Here is a 12,779-nt window from a genome sequence, read left to right as displayed (position 1 = left end):
GCAGCAACTTTTAAATCGGTTTAGAGTGGCGGTGATGAAGTCGTGGAGATTATGATAGTATTAGAAAGGTGGCGGTTGAGGGTGAGAATGATGGTTGTGGAAAGATGGTTAATAGTGGTGGTGACTCAAGGGTGTTAAGGTGACTGGTGGTTTATGTTGTTTGTCCCAAAACAGAAAGGAACACAGTGATGTTAGTATGTGGTGATAGTCTTCAATGGTACCTCAATACGAAGAAAGAAATAGAAAGATAAGATTAGTGTGGCAAGATAGATGGGTGGGGGATGGTAGTTCGAATAAGAAAATAGAAAATAGAAGTCAGGTTACGTTGACTAGGAGTATATGTATATCTTTATAATCTAGTGGTGATGAGAATGTTAGTCGACAAGAAGGGAAAGAAGCAAACAATAGTTTCAAGTGAGTTTAACATCTAGCTAATGTATGTATATGTAAATATCCTGCTAGTGAATCCATTTGATGCAAAAGCAAATCGTAATAATCAGATAAATCAATTAGGCATAGTAACCACTTTTTCAATCACGGATGTCATTCACTAGATAAAACAATTAGCAGAAAGTAAGAGGTGGTAGGTCTCCTAATTCATAATTCACTCAGCATGTAATATATAATATGTGTAGTGGATGGTGTGTTGATGACCTTGACAGAAAACAGAAAGCAAAGTAAGAAAAGGATTCGGGTTTTTGTTTTGCACGAACCATACAACACATATATATAATCATGCAACTTGTTTTTATGTAAAGTAATGTTATATAATAAAATAATGTTATTAAAATCATGCCAAATGATAATTGCGGGTAATGGATTAAGAAGCAGCAATAATTTTGATTGATACTTTATAATCACGGGTATGCTTGATAATAGAAGTAATAATTATTATAATTTCATATTTTTATTTTTTATTTCACATGATCACTAAATCATATTATATATTTTAAATTATTATTATTATATGTATATATATATATATATATTTATTTATTTATTTAAAATATACATATGTATCTTATTTACAATAGTTGTTCGTGAATCGTCGAGAACAGTCGAAGGTCAAATGAATATATGAAACAGTTCAAAATTTTTGAAACTTAACCTAACAGACTTTGCTTATCGTATCGAAATCATATAAAGATTAAGTTTAAATTTGGTCAAAAATTTCCGGGTCGTCACAGTACCTACCCGTTAAAGAAATTTCGTCCCGAAATTTGAGTGGGATGGTCATGAATAATAATAAGTATGTTTTCATGACTCATATAAGCTGAAAATTAGAGTTTTATCATCATCAAGTAATATAGATAAAACAATTTGATTTTTGTGAAAAGTACGAGTGATGCTATCATAAAAGAAGGAAATGAGTAAATGAAGGTTCGACTTAAACGGTGACATAGTCACTGTTGATTTCCGAAATTTAAGGGATTTGAAGAAAATCTTTGAAATCTGAATAAGATCTGATTTCCTCGGGATTAAGGAAATTAGGATCTCTCTAATTAAATGCAGAAAATCTACCTTGATTTCTTTATCAGATATTTCACTTATAAATTAACTTCTTCCGTTCCATTACTTTTACCACTTCTATACTCAATTTCCAAAACCAAATGATTGTGAAAATGCTTAATCTAATTCTGATCCTTATCCTCATCCTTACTATCGTAACAATCATTCTCCTTTTCCAACTTCCACCGGAGGAATCCGCTTTCTTCTACTTCGCCCTTGGGGTTATAATGTTTTTAATTCTCCCGTGTCTTTATGTTGCAATAAAAATTTATATACATGGTTTGTAATTTATGTGTTGTTATCGGGCTTTATATTCTCCCTTATATTTTGGAGCTCTTTGCCTTTAATCTCTTCTCGACTCTAATTACAACAAGTAATGGTCTATAATTCGTAGGTATGGTGTTTCGAATGAACATTGTTAATGTTCTAAAAAGGAAATCGTAATGTCACGATTTGATTTGTTAAATTACTAGAATCACTGAGAATAGAACTATCAAGAATATATTTTCTTGATATGTTCGGAGGTGAAGTAGAATGAACGAGTCATGTAACATGGCACATGATGATGTTATGATCTGGGAATCATCACGTTCCATTAGAAACTCAGCATGACTTACTGTAATATAATCACGTTGATCAAGTGTCATTATATTATACTAACTCATGCATCAATTCCCAACACTACTTCAAAAATATTCATAATTTAAACTCGAATTTTAAAGAATTTTAGAAACTAAAGTAGTTTCCTTTATGATGTAATATAGATAGCACGAAGAGATAAATAATTTCGGACGAGAATATTTATGAAAATATCTTCAGAAATATCGAAGATATTTATGATGATATTTTGGAATTTCTATGTTCGATGGTTAATGAGGAAGATTTTCCGCAAGATTTTAACATGAGTACGGAGCAAGATATTCGTTGAAGGTTTCATCGGATTCAGAATTACCTGGATTCTTTGAATATATGGTATGGTCCTTGTATTTATCCTTGGTCTCATTCGTGGTTAGCTCAATCCGTTTTCCAGTTCCAACTTTTCTGAACGTTTCCAACATACTATTCTTTATCATCAAACTTCCGATGATTAAGGTCATTTACGGTTGTCTACGGTTTCTGCTGCTTCATTCAGCTTTTTCAACATTCAGAGTATTGATTTGTAGACTGAGTGCTTTTCAGAATTTCATAATGAAAGGTCATATTTCTAAGAGATAAATGTTATACATATAACTGTTGATGTAGATATGCGGTGAGTTTTCAAAGTACTGATTGCTGATTCCCGGTAATTACTATGGCAGTTCTCGTTACAAGATGCGGATGAGTATATGAATAGGTTTTAACGAACAACTATAATGGTTCTTCGGAGAGACTTAAGCCAATGAGTAATGAAGTTGCTGGTAAGTTTACTGCTAATGTGGTGGAATTTAAACGGTTCCCCGGTAACGATGAGGACAGGCAAACTTATATATCGAGGTTATAATAAGGCTAATTTGAATGGAAGTTGGAGTTGATTTGTTGAAGCTGTGATAAAATTGGCTAATTTGAAAAAGAGTTACAATGTTATTTTCGGTAAAAACAATGCCAAAGGAGCTAGCACAGATACGTGTTAAACGTTTACTCAAGTTTCGAATGTTTTCAGGTGCATAACTATATGCATCGATCTTTTCTTCCGTAGATGAAGTGCGGTTGGTTCATCCTCTCGATTGAGGTGTTTTCAAGAATTATGAAAGGTTTGAATGTAGATTGTAATCGTCAAGATACAAATGAGGTTTTAAGATGAAATCAAGTGGCAAACTTGAAGAAATGTTTAGTTTCATATGTTATATTCAATATTTTTAATTCATTTTAATTGTCCAATGTTATTAGTCCACAGTCGATTGTCCACAGTTGACAGTCCAATAATTCATATATAATTTAATATATAATATTCAAATTAATTAATACGTATCGTGAAACGTGTACATGTCTCAGACTCGATCACAACTCAAACTATATATATTATTGTAGAATCAACCTCAACCCTGTATAGAGAATTCGATCATTACTGCATATAGAGTGTATATGGTTATTCCAAATAATATATATAGATACGTCGATATGATATGTCAAAACCTTGTATACGTGTCCCGATATTTAAAGTGCATAAAATAAATAACATAAATTAAATGACAATAAATAAAATTGCGAGAATTAAAATTGCGATAAATAAAATGCGATAAATAAATTTCGATAAATAAATTGCGATAAATAAATTGCGATAAATAAAAGGTAATACGGAATTAACAGTTAGCTAGGAACAGTTAGCGTGGATTCTTAACAAAATTTCTCATAGTTAATTTGTTTGTTTCTAACAAATTTTATTTTGTCCAATGTTTTCTTCATTATGCAACTTGTTGGATTCTGATAAATCAAAATCCAAATATGAAATTGAATGAAAATGGTTATTTTGTTGTGAACGAATACGTATATCGGTGGATGTAAGTAGGATAGTAAATGACGATTGAATCAGATTTGAAGAGTGTACAGTATAACATGTTAATATGAAAGTTAAATATTTCCTCGGGTATTACCTACCCGTTAAAATATTTTCACCATTAACAGTTTGTACAAAAGAATTTCTAATTACAATCTTTATGAAAATATATATACATATATATTTTCTTCAGATGTAAATCGTGGATTTAATGAGTTAATTTGATATTAAACTCATCTGATTTACAGCTAGAATTAGAGTACATAATCTCTAATCATTAGAGATTACATAATCGCCATGAAGAATGAAGATAATTGATACAGAACGATATGTAGAATGATGATTATACTCGAGGTACAGAATGAGATGTTGAGGCATGGATTGTTGTTGGTACTGGTGCTGTTACTGATGGTACTGTTGGCGCAGGTGATGATGCTGAAGTTGGTACATTTTGCACCATATTTTCCAAATTGATTACTCGAGCGCGAAGCTCGTTTACTTATTACTCCGGGATGATTGTCGGTAGGAACGAGCGAATGAATAAGGTTTAGAATTTTAAAGAGAATATAATCTTGGTGAGATATTCAGAAAATGAGTGTGGAAATGGTGTTTCGAATGGGTTCGTCGGTAAGTGCTTCAGGTTCATCGTCAAGAGTGTAGGTTGGTGGGTGGAAAGGATCGCCTTCTTCTCGTCTCCATCGGTTAAGTCGAATACGAACCCATCAGAGGAATTGGGGATGGCCGATTGGTTGATTCGTTCTGGTGACGCTACTTTCGGAGCTTAGGTGAACATTCATGTCGGAATAGCTGTCGGAATAACTATCGGAATAGCTATCGGAATCTGAGGGACTCAAACTGGTTGAGGGATTCATCTCGTACGATCAGATGAAGGATTTTTTGATAAGAATTAGATTATAGGATGTAGACTAGTACCCTGCAATACATAATTTACATATGCATATATAATACTAAAATCCCATAAGTTACGGAGGAATCTACGGAATCTGTCAGGCAAAGGTAACAATAACATATATGCTAAGATATGAATTAACAGATACGCTAAGATACGAATTTTTTCTATACATTATTCACGCAATCATTGCAGTAAGATGTGTCTAGACTAAGAATGATAAGCAGGTATTTTCCTAAGGATGAAAAATAGATGATTTCTGACAAAAATGATAAGCAAACCTTTTGATATTCAGACACGGTCGAAGTCCAGACTCACTAATGCATCCTATCGACTTATCAGTTAGACACACTAATGCAGACCTGGTTCGCTAAGACCACCGCTCTGATACCAACTTTCATGACCCGTCCTAATCCATCCATACAAAGTCCATATTGATTACAAACGATTCAAAATAGTTAGTTACATCGCGAGGTACTTGACCTCTATATGATACAATTTTACAAACATTGCATTCGTTTTTAAAAGACAAACTTTTATTACATCGAAAGTTGATGGCATGCATACCATTTTATAATATATCTAATTATAATTGACTTAATAATAACCTTGATGAACTCAACGACTCGAATGCAACGTCTTTTGAAATATGTCATGAATGACTCCAAGTAATATCTTTAAAATGAGCAATTGCACAGCGGAAGACTTCTTTCATACCTGAGAATAAACATGCTTGAAAGTGTCAACCAAAAGGTTGGTAAGTTCATTAGTTTAACATAAATAATCATTTCCATCATTTTAATAGACCACAAGATTTTCATTTTCAGTTCTCATAAATATACGTCCCATGCATAGAGACAAAAATATCATTCATATGGATTGAACACCTGGTAACCGATGTTAACTTAATGCATAGAATATCCCCAAACAGAACCTCTCATCTGTATAATAATAATCTGGAAGTACTAAAGCATTCGTAACCCGAATGTGACTTGTCAAGGTCCATAGATCTATCTTTAGGATTCGCGTCAATCAGGGGCCATTTCCCTAAATTCTTAGGTTACCAGACTTGAAGGGCGATATTCGGTTTAATAATCCAACCATAGAATGTAATTTTAAGTACTTGTGTCTATTTCGTAAAACATTTATAAAAATTGCGCATGTATTCTCAGCCCAAAAATATAAAGGGTAAAAAGGCAAATGAAACTCACGATACGATATTTTGTAGTAAAAATATGCATACGGCGATACTGAACAATGCAAGGTTGGCCTCGGATTCACGAACCTATATCATTTATATATATATATATATATATATATATATATATATATATATATATATATATATATATATATATATATATATATATATATATATATATATATATATATATATTAACACATATAATGGTAATCGAACAAATTTATTTTTATTTTGTTATGTAATAAGATTAATATACTTATATATATTTTATTAATACTTATAATATTTTATAATACTTATTTGATATATAATTCAATTAACGTTATAATATTGTATTAGTTAAAACATATTATTATGTAATATTAGTATACTTATGTAATAAATATATTTTTATATATATACACTTTTGGTTTTGTAAAATTTAATAATTGTAGTATTACTAGTTTAAGGATAAAAATAATAATGATAGTAATAATAGTAATTTTAATAAAAATGTTAGTCTTACTAATAATGATAAAGTAAAAAATGATAGTTTTAGCAAAAATAATATTTCTAATAATAATAATAATAATAATAATGATAATACTAGTAATAATTTTTATAAAAATAAGATTAATAATAATAGTGATAATAATAATAATAATGATAATAATAATACTAGTAAATATAATAACTATAAAACTAATAATTTTACTGCTATTGATAATTATGATACTAATTTAGTTGTAATAATAATCTTAATGATAAAAGTAATAATAATTATAATAAACAATAACGATAATATCTATAATACATAATAACAATAATGAATAGAATAATAATACTACCTCCAAGTAATGATCTCTTAAAAGAAAAATAAACACCGCTACCCAGGTTCGAACTCGCGACCTCTCGTCTAACAAACACACGTTACCATTCCTCTGCCCAATACTTTTTGTTTTATTTTCCCGAATTAATTCTATACAGCCTAGGTAACTGTTTCTTCTTCTTCCGTACACAAAAAAAATGAAGTAGCAGGGGCTTGAACCCGCGACCTTCTGTTTCCCGAAGATACCACTGAACCATTTATCTACTACCTCGTTTCTGCTTTAACTCATTACTTAAATCTATTTACTCTATCTATCTGTTCTATCTTTCTTCAACCAAACCCCACTTAATTAACATCATCATGTGTTCCATTATCATCTAATTATCATCATTATAATTCCTTATTTCTCTTCGGTAAAACTCCCATCGAGCCCCACCCATAATTTCTTTGAGATTGGTACATCATTCCCTCTCTTCTCATCAAACAATATAAAAAAAATATAATAATATATACACGAGGTTCCCACTGGTCGACTAAAAAGGAAAAAGAGCACACAACTTGTTTACCTTTAAGCATTAATATTATCAAGTGGATTTTGTTTGATTTAAATTCAGAAGTAAACGGAAACAATAATAGAATTGGTGAGTTGGTCGTTCGAATAGGAAGATGAAACCCAATAGTAGTAGTATGTTTCGTATTGGATAGACACGAGCACCATATTTTTCTAATCATCAAGCTTCATCACCTCATCTTCAACCATTTGTCTTTGTAACCAGGAAGAGAAAAAAATAAGCTGTAGTAACAGTTGTAGTTCGACAGTGAGTTATAGCAGCAGCAGTTTGGGTTTGTTAGACAGGTATTTAATAGATGCAGTAGCGAATAGCAGTTGCAGAGATGAATGAACGTGATGTTTTAATGATTGAAGGTAGTGGCGATATGGGTGTGGTTGGGATTATTGAAACAGATTTTAAAGAACGCAGCAACTTTTAAATCGGTTTAGAGTGGCGGTGATGAAGTCGTGGAGATTATGATAGTATTAGAAAGGTGGCGGTTGAGGGTGAGAATGATGGTTGTGGAAAGATGGTTAATAGTGGTGGTGACTCAAGGGTGTTAAGGTGACTGGTGGTTTATGTTGTTTGTCCCAAAACAGAAAGGAACACAGTGATGTTAGTATGTGGTGATAGTCTTCAATGGTACCTCAATACGAAGAAAGAAATAGAAAGATAAGATTAGTGTGGCAAGATAGATGGGTGGGGGATGGTAGTTCGAATAAGAAAATAGAAAATAGAAGTCAGGTTACGTTGATCGAATAGCAGGATGGAAGGATGGTGACCATGGTGTCGTGTGGTGGATGGTAGAAGGTTCGGAGGAGGGTTAGTTCATAGAACAAGAAAGAAAAAGAAAAAAATGAAGGTTGAATTTGTGTTAGTTTAAGTGAGTATGATTAGGAGTATATTTACATCTTTATAATCTAGTGGTGATGAGAATGTTAGTCGACAAGAAGGGAAAGAAGCAAACAATAGTTTCAAGTGGGTTTAACATCTAGCTAATGTATGTATATGTAAATATCCTGCAAGTGAATCCATTTGATGCAAAAGCAAACCGTAATAATCAGATAAATCAATTAGGCATAGTAACCACTTTTTCAATCACGGATGTCATTCAATAGATAAAACAATTAGCAGAAAGTAAGAGGTGGTAGGTCCCCTAATTCATAATTCACTCAGCGTGCAATATATAATATGTGTAGTGGATGGCGTGTTGATGACCTTGACAGAAAACAGAAAGCAAAGTAAGAAAAGGATTCGGGTTTTTGTTTTGCACGAACCATACAACACATATATATAATCATGCAACTTGTTTTTATGTAAAGTAATGTTATATAATAAAATAATGTTATTAAAATCATGCCAAATGATAATTGCGGGTAATGGATTAAGAAGTAGTAATAATTTTGATTGATACTTTATAATCACGGGTATGCTTGATAATAGAAGTAATAATTATTATAATTTCATTTTTTATTTTTTATTTCACATGATCACTAAATCATATTATATATTTTAAATTATTATTATTATGTATATATATATATGTATATATATATATATATATATATATATATATATATATATATTTATTTATTTAAAATATATATATGCATCTTATTTACAATAGTTGTTCGTGAATCGTTGAGAACAGTCGAAGGTCAAATGAATATATGAAACAGTTCAAAATTTTTGAAACTTAACCTAACAGACTTTGCTTATCGTATCGAAATCATATAAAGATTAAGTTTAAATTTGGTCGAAAATTTCCGGGTCGTCATAGTACCTACCCGTTAAAGAAATTGTCCCGAAATTTGAGTGGGATGGTCATGAATAATAATAAGTATGTTTTCATGACTCATATAAGCTGAAAATTAGAGTTTTATCATCATCAAGTAATATAGATAACACAATTTGATTTTTGTGAAAAGTACGAGTGATGCTATCATAAAAGAAGGAAATGAGTAAATGAAGGTTCGACTTAAACGGTGACATAGTCACTGTTGATTTTCGAAATTTAAGGGATTTGAAGAAAATCTTTGAAATCTGAATAAGATCTGATTTCCTCGGGATTAAGGAAATTAGGATCTCTCTAATTAAATGCAGAAAATCTACCTTGATTTCTTTATCAGATATTTCACTTATAAATTAACTTCTTCCGTTCCATTACTTTTACCACTTCTATACTCAATTTCCAAAACCAAATGATTGTGAAAATGCTTAATCTAATTCTGATCCTTGTCCTCATCCTTACTATCGTAACAATCATTCTCCTTTTCCAACTTCCACCGGAGGAATCCGCTTTCTTCTACTTCGCCCTTGGGGTTATAATGTTTTTAATTCTCCCGTGTCTTTATGTTGCAATAAACATTGATATACATGGTTTGTAATTTATGTGTTGTTATCGGGCTTTATATTCTCCCTTATATTTCGGAGCTCTTTGCCTTTAATCTCTTCTCGACTCTAATTACAACAAGTAATGGTCCAGAATTCATAGGTATGGTGTTTCGAATGAACATTGTTAATGTTCTAAAAAGGAAATCGTAATGTCACGATTTGATTTGTTAAATTACCAGAATCACTGAGAATAGAACTATCAAGAATATATTTTCTTGATATGTTCGGAGGTGAAGTAGAATGAACGAGTCATGTAACATGGCACATGATGATGTTATGATCTGGAAATCATCACGTTCCATTAGAAACTCAGCATGACTTACTGTAATATAATCACGTTGATCAAGTGTCATTATATTATATAACTCATGCATCAATTCCCAACACTACTTCAAAAATATTCATAATTTAAACTCGAATTTTAAAGAATTTTAGAAACTAAAGTAGTTTCCTTTATGATGTAATATAGATAGCACGAAGAGATAAATAATTTCGGACGAGAATATTTATGAAAATATCTTCAGAAATATCGAAGATATTTATGATGATATTTTGGAATTTTTAAGTTCGATGGTTGATGAGGAAGATTTTCCGCAAGATTTTAACATGAGTACGGAGCAAGATATTCGTTGAAGGTTTCATCGGATTCAGAATTACCTGGATTCTTTGAATATATGGTATGGTCCTTGTATTTATCCTTGGTCTCATTCGTGGTTAGCTCAATCCGTTTTCCAGTTCCAACTTTTCTGAACGTTTCCAACATACTATTCTTTATCATCAAACTTCCGATGATTAAGGTCATTTACGGTTGTCTACGGTTTCTGCTGCTTCATTCAACTTTTTCTTTGTAGACTGAGTGCTTTTCAGAATTTCATAATGAAAGGTCATAATTCTAAGAGATAAATGTTATACATATAACTGTTGATGTAGATATGCGGTGAGTTTTCAAAGTACTGATTGCTGATTCCCGGTAATTACTATGGCAGTTCTCGTTACAAGATGCGGATGAGTATATGAATAGGTTTTAACGAACAACTATAATGGTTCTTCGGAGAGACTTAAGCCAATGAGTAATGAAGTTGCTGGTAAGTTTACTGCTAATGTGGTGGAATTTAAATGGTTCCCCGGTAATGATGAGGACAGGCAAACTTATATATCGAGGTTATAATAAGGCTAATTCGAATGGAAGTTGGAGTTGATTTGTTGAAGCTGTGACAAAATTGGCTAATTTGAAAAAGAGTTGCAATGTTATTTTAGGTAAAAACAATGCCAAAGGAGCTAGCACAGATACGTGTTAAACGTTTACTCAAGTTTCGAATGTTTTCAGGTACATAACTATATGCATCGATCTTTTCTTCTGTAGATGAAGTGCGGTTGGTTCATCCTCTTGATTGAGGTGTTTTCAAGAATTATGAAAGGTTTGAACGTAGATTGTAATCGTCAAGATACAAATGAGGTTTTAAGATGAAATCAAGTGGCAAACTTGAAGAAATGTTTAGTTTCATATGTTATATTCAATATTTTTAATTGATTTTAATTATCCAATGTTATTAGTCCACAGTCGATAGTCCACAGTTGACAGTCCAATAATTCATATATAATTTAATATATAATATTCGAATTAATTAATACATATCGTGACCCGGGTACATGTCTCAGACTCGATCACAACTCAAACTATATATATTATTGTAGAATCAACCTCAACACTGTATAGAGAATTCGATCATTACTGCATATAGAGTGTCTATGGTTATTCCAAATAATATATATATAGATGCGTCGATATGATATGTCAAAACCTTGTATACGTGTCCCGATATTTAAAGTGCATAAAATAAATAACATAAATTAAATGACGATAAATAAAATTGCGAGAATTAAAACTGCGATAAATAAAATGCGATAAATAAATTGCAATAAATAAAAGGTAATACGGAATTAACAGTTAGCTAGGAACAGTTAGCGTGGATTCTTAACAAAATTTCTCATAGTTAATTTGTTTGTTTCTAACAAATTTTATTTTGTCCAATGTTTTCTTCATTATGCCACTTGTTGGATTCTGATAAATCAAAATCCAAATATGAAATTGAATGAAAATGGTTATTTTGTGGTGAACGAATACGTATATCGGTGGATGTAAGTAGGATAGTAAATGACTGTTGAATCGGATTTGAAGAGTGTACAGTATAACATGTTAATATGAAAGTTAAATATTTCCTCGGGTATTACCTACCCGTTAAAATATTTTCACCATTAACAGTTTGTACAAAAGAATTTCTAATTACAATCTTTATGAAAACATATATACATATATATTTTCTTCAGATGTAAATCGTGGATTTAATGAGTTAATTTGATATTAAACTCATCTGATTTAGGGCTAGAATTAGAGTACATAATCTCTAAACATTAGAGATTACATAATCGCCATAAAGAATGAAGATAATTGATACAGAACGATACGTAGAATGATGATTATACTCGAGGTACAGAATGAGATGTTGAGGCATGGATTGTTGTTGGTACTGGTGCTATTACTGATGGTACTGTTGGCGCCAGTGATGTTGCTGAAGCTGGTACATTTTGCACCATATTTTCCAAATTGATTACTCGAGCGCGAAGCTCGTTGACTTATTACTCCGGGATGATTATCGCTAGGAACGAGCGAATGAATAAGGTTTAGAATTTTAAAGAGAATATAATCTTGGTGAGATACTCAGAAAATGAGTGTGGAAATGGTGTTTCGAATGGGTTCGTCGGTAAGTGCTTCAGGTTCATCGTCAAGAGTGCAGGTTGGTGGGTGGAAAGGATCGCCTTCTTCTCGTCTCCATCGGTTAAGTTGAATACAAACCCATCAGAGGAATTGGGGATGGCCGACTGGTTGATTCATTCTGGTGACGCTACTTCCGGAGCTTAGGTGAACATTC

Source organism: Rutidosis leptorrhynchoides, chromosome 2 (assembly GCF_046630445.1).
Source record: "Rutidosis leptorrhynchoides isolate AG116_Rl617_1_P2 chromosome 2, CSIRO_AGI_Rlap_v1, whole genome shotgun sequence".
Lineage (NCBI taxonomy): Eukaryota > Viridiplantae > Streptophyta > Magnoliopsida > Asterales > Asteraceae > Rutidosis > Rutidosis leptorrhynchoides.
The sequence above is the reverse complement of the archived record's forward strand: the minus strand, read 5'-3'. Positions refer to the sequence as shown.